Genomic DNA, 9,283 nt, shown 5'->3' with positions numbered 1-9,283 from the left:
GTAACATAAAACCTATAAGAAATGTACTTCAGGCCAATATTAGAATTATCAAACCAAAATTATGCTAGAACAAACAAAAAACTCATGATGTAGCATTATTAAAGGTTTCGAGGGAAGCTAAGGATCTACAAAGATTTTTATGTCTTCTAGAACCATCCCTCAGGTAGGATAATTGGGGGCTTTAACTGTGATCATGGTGATGTGACCACGACCATTGGAACCGAGATAACGGTACTTGAGTCTGATTTGACAAATTTGGCACATTACTTCAAAATGCAATTTTAAACCCAATATTTTGTTTCGACTAGACATAACATCATTATAAAAAAAGAATTTCAATCTTAGAGTGTGTGAGAACAACCCCAAAAATAAAGAAATTTAACATTGATTTCATAGGGAATTTTTAATCGCATGCATGGTATACAAGTCTATTTAAGCAATTTAACGCTTAATTTTGGATACTCAAGACTTCCCCAATAGTGTGTACACTATCTGCAATTTCTAACCACAACACAATGACAACTAGGCATGAATTTGGTAACACAAATTATTTCCAAGCCTTTTTATACTGTACGAGTTCAAAACATGCAATTATATCAAAATAACGGGAGTTGAGATGACTTACCAAGTTAGATGATGCTATTGGAATGATATGCCACTCTGATTTGCAATGGAATGCCAAAAATAAGAGAGGATTTTAAGAGAAATTAAGTGAGGGCATGGGAAATTGGGTATTCGGATTGTCTTTTGAACTGAATTAACCATGGTTGCGATCCCAATTTCATGATTGCAGTCATGTGGCTTTTGATATTGCAGTGGCGTGGACTGCGGTTATGATAACTAAGACCAAATAACTTGGTCTTCTGTATTTCTTACTTCGTCCAAACTTGCCAATTTCACTGGTTTTTTTGCAACTTCAATCAAAATTCCTTGTGGCACCACATTGTACGGATTATGCATGCACAAAAATAAAAACCAAAATCTACCCTAGAACGTATAAAAAAAAGAACACGTTCCACTTTTCATGGTGCGATGGGGTGCCACCCATCGAGCTCTTAGTTTAACATCCCAGTACGATGCCTCCAATTCTTTCCTTTATGTCTCCACTTAGAAAATTTGAATTTCCATCCTAACTTTTGTTTAATATGGAATGAGTGGCAGAGGGGTAAAAAACTCAATTCTTCCAAGATAAAACTTGAAAGAGGTGGTAAAATGGTAAGAAAGGTTCGATCTTACCATTTTAAAGACTTGAACCTTTTACCCAACTTCGCATCGTTCTTCTGGATTGGCTCCATGGGTAAATGAATGTTCATCGATAGGCTATTCCTTGTAAATCAGAAATTGAGTTCCTTGTCCATTGATGGATGGGGTTCTATGTGCTCCCATGGAATGACAAACTCCAAAATATAAGAGTCGGACTTTACCTCCCCACAATCCTCTATTTGCCCAAAAAGATGGATCCTCATCATATCCTCCATGCCTAATGTTGAAAAGTGGGTTGAACGAGGCCCAACACCTAACTTTGGTTTAGCCTCCACCGAAGCATTGTCTCCCCAAAATGAACTAGAGTCATTATAAGAGGTTCACATTAATTGTTCATTTGACTTTATTACCATTTCTTTTATTTTGGCTTCTTCCATCTCGTATGATTTGGATTGTTCGGAAGTGGTCGAGGATTCCTCGCTAATAAGCTCATCATCATTTCTTGGTTTCTCTTCTTGTCATACTTCTTCTGGAGTAATAGGCATGAAAATAATGGTTCAAAGCTTTTCTTCTTCACCCATTACCTCTTTCTTGACACTTGTCCATTCTTGATGTATGTGTTCTAGGCCCTCCTACGTTGCATCCAAACAATCCAAAATGGCTATAACAATGGGTCACAACTATTGGACTCGGTATCTTGCTCTTCCTTCTTCTCTTCATCATACCTATCTATCTCATACAAAGGACTTGCAACTCATTAGTATAATGGGGGGAGGGGCACTTGGACAATCACTAAAATGTCTATCTCGACTAATATATAAATAGCACCTACACTCCTTATAGGATTAAGATGGTGAATCCATCTCTCTCGAAGGATCATAGTTGCAATCTCTTATAAAGTGTGGTACGTCATAATATGGACATGGATCATCAAGACAATACTTCCAACTACCACCATCATATTTTTTAGAAGATGCCATAAAGAAAAGTAAAATAAAATGAAATGCTACCTACAAAAGAAAATCACAAACAAATATATACAAGCTTGAATTTACGCAAATAACTAAAATTCCAAACTAACTTAATATGGAAAATTATTTCCTGGCATTGGTGCCAGTTTTTATAACACTCAACTTACACATCAATTTAACTGCAAGGCTATCCTCGTCAATATATTTACCCAACTTGGGAGTCGGGTCGAATTTATGAGGTACAATATGAGTGGCAATCAAATTAATTCAAAATGATAGATATAAGTTACATTCAAACAAATGGTACAAAAATATAAAATGGGGGAGATAGGTTCCTACACTAATGTTTCTTTTTGGGTTTTTCTAGTATAAATTAGTGTCTACGAATAATTATAGTTTAGCAATTATGCACGGATCTTCGGATTTTGCATTACTAAGGGAGTGACATGTGAGAGTTATTAACCAAACTTTCACCCATTTATACTTTTGAATACCTAATAGGTATGTTCAACAATTTGTAACCACAACAGCAATCTAGGCATCCCTATTTCTAGAATGATACCCATGGCATAGTAAACCTCACATTCACCCTTATGTCTAAGATAGTGAAAATTAAGCAAACTACACATATAATTATTTATAATTGCTTTGGTCTACATATTCCTCTTTTGAGGATGATATGGGTTCCTAAAGTTTACCCAAAACCCTTCTTTCGAAGATAGCCTTGAACTTTCTAGATCTTGGTGCTTTCACCCATCAAATACATGTGGGTATTTGGAGCCTTCAACTATAACATCCTAACCAAAGTAGCATAGCATTGATAAAACCCATAAACTTGAATTACCAAATAGATGGTAACAATAACAACCCATACACACTTTAACCCTTATTCACAAATAACCCTAAGAGGGAGATATAGCTATACATAATATCAATAAGCATAGATATATCCATAATCTCCATTGAAATGACTTGTTGAAGATATAAATGAATGTTACTTTAAACTTGGCTCTCCCATAATATTAAAAATAGAAGTGAGTAAATATTGCACTTAGAAAGTCTCTAAAGGATTCTTCACCTAAATTTATACAATATTTTATTCTCCAAAAATTGAAACTATGAATTCTAAAGCTAAACCTAAAAACTGGGGAAGATGGAATTCTTGTTCAATGAATAATTATTAGGGTTTTAGTCCTCTTTTGTCAAATTTTAGGATCAGCCACATGCATTTCCAGTTTTGCCCTTGGGCTACAATCTTCAGGTAAGCCTCGATCGCGTGTGTGTGTATGAAACTGTGGTTATATGATCGCAATTATGTTTACTAACCGCGGTTTCTTGACTTTTGTTTAACAACCACGACCGCGATCACTAGATCATTATTGCAGTAACAGAGGCCAGTTCCTTCTCGAAGTCTGCAATTGCACTTTCTTTCTCACTTTTGATTATCTCATGCTCCATTCCATATATTTCTATATTTTAAACTCTATACATGTAAAGAGTGGATATTAGTCCATTTACTCATGAATATGTCTGATTTATTCATTTAAAATAATGTAACGTACATGAATGTTTAGTGATATTGAGTGGTAAAATAACCACTCATAAAGCATTTGTGATGGTTAGTTAACCACAACCACAAGGTATGTGAAAGAATCCATGGGTTATAGTTCGGTATCTTGTTCAAATACTAGCATCACAATCCCTAACCGAGCCTACCCAAGCATGTCTTAGCTAAGATTTGAAGTTAATTTTCACGTACCCTTACACTAGTGTCCTATAGTAAATCATAGCGCCAATATCCATTTCTAATTGATTACACTTTAATTATTCTTAGTCTCTAATTATTCCTTTAGAGGCGTAAGAATTGTCTCACACTTTTGAAAATATTCAAAATCCCCCAAAATATCTGTATAATATATTTGAATTTAGCAGGTATTTTAATTTCAAACTTATTTAATCCACACTCACATTGTTCCTTGTGGATTCAACCCCGACTCAAAGTTGGGTAATTATATTGATAATGACCACCTTGCACTTAAATTGACACAAAAGTTGAGAGTTATCAAAAATAATGTCGTTGTTGGGGAAAATTTTGGCATATTGAGTTAGTTTGGAATTTTATCTTATTTTCTTGAATTCAAACATGTAAACATTTGTTTATGATTTTCTTTTATTTCCTTCATTAGGTTTATTTTTGTTTTTGTTTACTTGTCACTTTGGCATCTTTGAATGATTGTGAGTATGGTGGTTGGAAATCTTATCTTGATGATCCATGTCCATACTGTGATGGACACCACTTTTCACGAGACTGTTATATGCTCTCCAGAAAGAGATGTGTCCATCATCTCGATCCTATTGGGAGTATGAATTTTCTTTGTGTAGTGGTCGGGATGGACATTGGATTAATTTCCCAAATGCCCCCTCCTTTCATTATGCTAACAAAAATGCGAGTTCTTTTTATCAGTTTGATATGTCTCATGATGGGATAAAGAAAGAACAATGTGCCCGCTTCAATGGTGTCAAAGCAATGCTTCAAACATTTTTGGATCGGGTAACTACAATGAAAGAGGATATGTATCAAATTCATTAATCCTATGAGGCTTTCAGAAGGAAGATTAACAAGATAGATGGAATGGGTAAGGAGACCAATCTTTTAAATACTATGAATATGTCACTCTTCAAACAAGGTTGTTCAAAAAGAGATATCAAGTCACGTGGTTGATAGTGACCTTGATATCGAAGAATCATTGGTAATTTTCCAACTAACCGAACCAAAACTAATAAAGGATTCCAAATTTGAGGAAGTTGTACTATAGTCCAATGAAGAATCTAAGCAAATCATTTATGAAGGCTCTAGTTTACTTCCTGGTGAAAATTTCAAGAAGAATGAAACATCACAATTAGGAAGACAGCCTCATTCAAACCATTTTTCAACTTTATATTTGAAGGATGTGATGAAAGTCCAACCACACGAGAAAATGATGAACATTGGAGATAAGGAGCAACATCCTTACATTTTGTAATTTGTCTTTCCAAAGGGAAAAAATAAATCCCTCACTTAAAGGCCAATAAATGCAAATTTTGATTTTTAATAGGTACATTTTTTAAGATCTCAGTAGTACCCTATGAGCCTACTCAAAAGTTTTGTGTGAAGTTGGGTAAAAGATTCAATGTTTTAAAATGGCGAGATAGAGGCATCACAAATATCCCCTAAACTCTATTTAGTCTCATTTTTGAAGTTTTAAATCTTTGCCCAACTTTCGCTCAATACATAATGGATGCAAGGTAGGACGTCGATTAAAATCTTCTGAGTGGAGACATAAAGGATTGTTGAAGAGGTGTCGTGCCACAACATTAAATTAGGCTCTTTATGGGAGGTGGCCCATCATCTGACAAAAGTGGCTCGTATCCTTTCTTTTTAAGTTAGCAGCGTAGATTTTTGTATCATCGATTAATCCATGTATTTATGGCACTATTGGGGGTGTTGAATGAGTTTGAGATGAGGAAAGTGTGATCTTTTTTATGTATTGGATTGAACAGGGGAAAATAGAGGTGCATAAATGCCCTCAGTTGTTATGATCGCAGTCCCCATGTCACGATCGCGGTGTGTGTTTACGATTGCAGTCGTATCATCTTGAAAAGACCTTTGGAATGCCCATTCCCTCACACTCCCATTTCAAAGTCTCTCTCAAAAATTACACACCCGAGGTCACATTCTGGACACCCAAAAGCATCATAGAATTTTTTTTCAATCATCACTCCGGCAATTCCTTTAAAATCATGTTTTAATTGTTGATTAGGCCATAGAAATGCATGTTATAGTAGAGGCATAAAACTAGGTATTTCATTATTGAATCTTTATTGAAATGAACTTATGTGGTGGTTAGTTTATAGAATATTTTGTGCACACACATGGGGAAGTCTTAAGTACCCAAATTATGTGAGAAATTGAGTAATGTACGGAGAGCACCTAGAGCTCGATCAAATTCCCAAACGATTCAATAACTAGTTATTTTTGTGTTGTGGGGGCATGGTCGAGTACTTACAAATAATGTTCAATATTCTTAATGATTACTTATTATTTTGGCCCTAAATTTAGGATATTGGATTGTTGGAACTGCTAGCTCGATTTGACCTCCAATACTATGATCGAGGTCAGTGAGATTATGATTATGGCACTATTGTCACATCTTAGGGACCATGATCACAACATCTGAAGCTGAAACCCCAGCCTGGTCAAAAATTGTGCACTTTAATTTTTTGTCCAAACACCACCAAGTAACTATCCCATGAACTTTAGTGGACAACATAGCCTAGTGTGTGCATGAAAATGTCAATGATCAATGTTGGTGTGTTTTTCCTATGTTTTTCAGGTTTACAACATGGAAAATTATGATGAAAATAGGTTCATAACTGCACAGTGTCATCACCAATACTAAGATGAGCTTCCAAGGACAAAGCTTCTTTCGGAAAAGGGCATCAGTTTAGAGAAGGTGCTGAAAAAGCTTTTAACATTTCATGATAGGGTTATAGCCATAGGGTGAAGATGTTTTGCTATAGATTATTGCCTGGAAAATAAGCAGTGGGTCTAAGAGTTCTACACTAATATTAGTGTATTATTTTTTACGAACCCAGTCATCAGGATCTGCTGAAAGAATATGCAGTTTGGGGTGGAGCAAATTAATGTCCTACACGGGCTCTAAAATGTATACATGGATGAATTTGATACCAAAGTATATGAGCTGGGAAGTTGGATGGATGAAAATCTATGCCCTGGATAGGAGGTTCCTTGGACGACAACCAAGAGAGGCATCTGGATAAATAATTTCACTATTTTGGCCCGAATATGGATAAACATCATTTGTAGTTGGATGTCTCCTTGCACTCACATAACTGCAATTACAGATCTTTGTGTCTGCATGGTAGCCTTCTCATTAGATGACATTCCTTTGAATGTTCTTTGACTAATCATCTAATATATAAAGTTCTACAGGAACCATAATAGTATGCATCTCTTATTCCCATCTCTAATTACTGATCATTGATAAAGGTAGGAGTTGTGGTGTACTCTTGACACACTTGGGTGTGCCTCAACACCTCCATCTATCCTTTGAGAATTTGGGGTGAGGGAACACCAAGAAAAAAAAAATCGACTTAGGTAAGTCAATAGTTGAGGATTCAGAGTCTTGCAGGCCATCCACTACCAACCCCTTTGATGATATTTCTAGTAAGATAAGGATAATTAAGGAGATCATTTTCGTGTTATCTCAGGGGCTAGGAGAGCCATCCACTATCTTTCATTCATATGTGTCACGGTCAGATTATAAGAATTATTTGGAGGACCAGCAGATACAAGAGTATACATGGAAGAGTCTCATAGGTATATTCAATACTACCATGAGAAGACACAAAAAAGAGAGAATATGAGAGATAAGTTCTTTAGTAATATATGGAAGGGGGTAAAGGGCATGTGGCAGGTCTTGAAACTCAGAGACAGACTACCTTTTTCTAGAGTGGAGAAAAATGATAAGGCACCTACTGAGTGGTTTAGTTCTGATGCTAATAGAGATAATACAGAGTCTACGGGTGAGAGCATCTCTTGGTGCGATTCCATGGAGCACCCTTATCTATATTTATGATTTGTTGTTCATGTAGTGAGAATAATGCTAGATTGATGAGGGTGCATGTCTCTACATCATTTCTGATTTGGGCTTTTAGTAGTTAGATTTATGGATAATTTTATGTTGTTTTGATGACATTTTGGATAATTTTAATTCTAATCTAGATTTTAATAGTCATTTTTGTTTTAGATTTTTACTTTATCTTTAATTTTCTTGTAGAGATATCAGACGAGCTTTTCCTTATGATAGATTGAGTGACAACAATCTTATAGGAAAATTATTTTGATTAGGTTTTGAGTTATGGATACAGTGGAAATCTGAGTACCCATAGCATCAAAATTATAAATGCAAGGGAAATCTAAGTAGCAGTAGAGTTTTGGTTTTGGGATCACACTTATGCCTATGGTAAAGTCTGAGTAGCAATAACATTTTCCCATACAAAAGCCATAATGTGAGACGTTGGGTTGGTTTTTTTAACCATAAATAGCAACTTGTGCATGGTGAAAATGGGAGGCAACCAACCCCCTCCGTCATAAATTTTTTTTCAAAAATCAAAGGCACGGATGTGAGCGACTTTGTAACAATACTTTACCTCTTTTTGTGATACTAATATTTTGGCTTATGGTAGTTGATAGATACTGTATTTTCTCTCTAGTAGAAAGGGCAATTGATCCCATTTGAGGAGTTTTCATGCTATGTGAGGTGAGATTATTTGTCTAAGTCTCATGCATACTTGTACCATCTAGAACTTGCCCCATTAGGCTCTCAAGGCTAATTTTGACTATCCTTAGTTGGTGAAATGATCCTAGGCCATTTTTGTGAATATAGGAACCCACTTTAGACTAAATAACCTACCCATGCTTATAATAGTGCCCTTAGTCACCCGATTTGAGCCTTCAACCCTTTCTTTGGCAACCACATTACAAACTTTGATTCATTTAAAGTTTTGTCCTATGTTTAACCTTATCCTCCTTAAATATAAAAAAGAAAAGAAAAGTAAGGCTAAATGCCTAAGTTTGGAGAGGTAAGTTAGAAAGAATTGACTTTAGTCCAAGGTAGTAAAAGTGAATGCCTATGAGATAAACAATAAAAAAAAGTGAAAAAGAAAGGAATGTTGAAAAGAAGTATGATGCATAGATTGCAAAAGAAATATGTGAATGAAAGATGCCTCCAAAAAGTTGGGTAAATCAAGGTGGCTAAAATATCCATGAGTAAGGTGTGAAAGCAAAAGAAGTAGTCCACGATCAAAGAGTTGGCTATAAATAATAGTGTGATGTAGATACTCAAGGAGTGTATACCATTTTATTCCTAAATGATATCCTACCCTACCGTGAACCTACATAATAAGTACAAAAAGCCCTTTGAGATCTCCAACCAAGTGTATTCATTGTAGTGATGATTAAAAATAAGGGCAAGCCTATGGCTTGGTACTTGTTGTCTTTGAGAATCCCTGTTAGTGAGAGAGTTTTACACTCAAAATACCTTTTT

Source organism: Capsicum annuum, chromosome 1, assembly GCF_002878395.1.
Source record: "Capsicum annuum cultivar UCD-10X-F1 chromosome 1, UCD10Xv1.1, whole genome shotgun sequence".
Classification (NCBI taxonomy): Eukaryota; Viridiplantae; Streptophyta; class Magnoliopsida; order Solanales; family Solanaceae; genus Capsicum; species Capsicum annuum.
Note: the sequence above shows the minus strand (reverse complement) of the source record.